The following is a 2,079-nucleotide window of genomic DNA, read 5'->3' as shown; positions in this document are numbered from 1 at the left end:
ACTCTGAAGCGTGGTGATTTTAATCAAAGGTGTTACTTTAGTAGCGTTCTACATTATCACACAGTGTGCATGTCTGTGCACCACGTTACAATACAGAGCAAGGACAACAAATCGCAGTGTTTTGTTTTTTTTAGAAGACAAATTTGAAGACATTTGCAGTTATGCAGTTTGGTGTAATCACAATGCCGAGCACAGACGCGTGTGCTACAACAAGATAAAGAGGCTGCCTGATACCACCTCATAACCCTGGTGTTGTCCTCGGGTCAAATTGACCCGTTTCAATGTGTTTTATAATCAGAAATATGGATTTCTTTCAACCAAATTGCAAAAATAACTTGGATGATTCCATGCAACGCTCTTCAGGTAACATTAAGGATTACCTTCATTGAATTTTTGGGGTGTTTTTTTTAATCTTATGGAATTTGAATTCTTTTTTTTTTATGGTTTCAGAACAGTATCGGGACTAAACTTTGACATCTACCCATCTGAGATCCACTCAGCATCCTCTGATCTTCACTATTAGTCAAAATAATGCACAATTTCCGCCTTTTTAACTAAAAACTTATGTATGGTTTGATACAAATGAGGTTTGTTGACCATGAGTTGCAAGAATAAGTGTAAAACCAGTTATTAAACCAGCTCGGTTTTTTTTTTTAAAGCGCCAAAAGCTGGAAAAAAGTGACAAATAAACAGAAAAAAACGACAAAAACATCGGAAAAGCACTTAAAAAATTAAACTTTGACCTGAAAGGGCAAGTTCATTATTAACGGGAAGACAACACGAGGGTTAAGAGAAGCCATTAGGATCTAATTTCCACCACGTAGACTATGTTTGACGTTGTGCGCCCGTGCAGCTACTTCAGTGACTCGGGTGAAGCTGGGAATTCAATATATTTTAAATAAAAAACAGTAATTGTTAGCGTCAACAATGTTATTGTGGTTTACCGTTACATCCACTACTACAATTATTATTGTTATTATTATTATTATTAAATTTCACCATTGCAATTCCTTAATTATGTTAATTATGTAAATACTGTATCGTAATATTCCTTTAACTGTGTAAATACCGTACATATTCACACTCCTTATATTTCTTTATTTATATTTCTACTTTATATTTCTACTATTTGTGCAACTGCAACACAGAGTTTCCCTTCAAGGGTCAATAAAGTAGTTCTGATTCTGATTCTGATCCCTAATCGTGACACCAGCGAGTCTTCAACCCCTAGTTACCACATCCTGAAAATTAATTTGGCAGTGCAAAGCAGTTTCTTGAACCTTAATTTGACCTTTTTTTTAACATATTTTTGCTCAGTTCCAACTGAATTCATTGGAGACGCCACAGATCTTCACCAGCTGCACCAGCAACCCTCCCCCTTGTCTCGTCCCTGTGTTTTCACCCCCCATCCTCAGGTGACTGTACACCTGATTCCTTCTGTCCGGTCTGGTTTCGTCAACTCTCTCTCAAGACTGCCACCTGTTAAAATGAAAGTAACCATACTGCTGGTTGAAACAGCCCAAACACAGAGGTCTGCTTCCTCTTTCTGCACAAGGCTTCAGTTTCCTCTGTGGTGCCACTTGAGCAAGATTTTTGTGAATGTTTTTGTTTGGCAGCCTACGTGCAGCCATGGTTCTCATGCACTCGGCTTGTCTGAATCAGTGATCTGCTTTGTTGTGAAGTGAGTCACGTCAGGACAGATTCTCCCTGGTGTCTTTGAGTGTGGTGTGTGAGCTTCAGTTGATCAGCTCATGGGCAAAGCAGCTGAGGGGCCTGATAAAATCTGTGGGTGTTAGAAATGAAATTAAAAAGGGAAAGAGTGACAAGGAAAAATTAAAACAGATGTCACAACGGCGCCTTGGACAGGAAGGAAGCCTCATGATTACAAAAGACATCAGTCGTCATCGGCATCGATCGGTCGATGAGGAAAGAAGCACAACGTTAGAAATCCTACATCTAAAATAACAACAACCGTCTTTAAAGGTCCCATGACATGGTGCTCGTTGGATGCTTCTATATAGACCTTAGTGGTCCCTAATACTGTATCTGAAGTCTCTTTATATAGACCTTAGTGGTCCC

At 39.1% G+C, this 2,079-nt stretch overlaps 1 long non-coding RNA gene across 1 annotated transcript in view; it reads right to left on the bottom strand.

Annotated features, from left to right (window-relative positions):
• Nucleotides 1–215: 215 nt before the first annotated feature.
• The window catches only part of LOC117955490, a 17,841-nt gene continuing 15,977 nt past the window's right edge, over nucleotides 216–2,079 (bottom strand). The window contains exon 4 of the long non-coding RNA XR_004659055.1: nucleotides 216–227. This is a non-coding gene — a long non-coding RNA (uncharacterized LOC117955490). The remainder of the gene's footprint in view (nucleotides 228–2,079) is intronic.

Source organism: Etheostoma cragini, chromosome 13 (genome assembly GCF_013103735.1).
Source record: "Etheostoma cragini isolate CJK2018 chromosome 13, CSU_Ecrag_1.0, whole genome shotgun sequence".
Classification (NCBI taxonomy): Eukaryota; Metazoa; Chordata; class Actinopteri; order Perciformes; family Percidae; genus Etheostoma; species Etheostoma cragini.
This window is presented reverse-complemented; position numbering and strand designations above follow the sequence as displayed.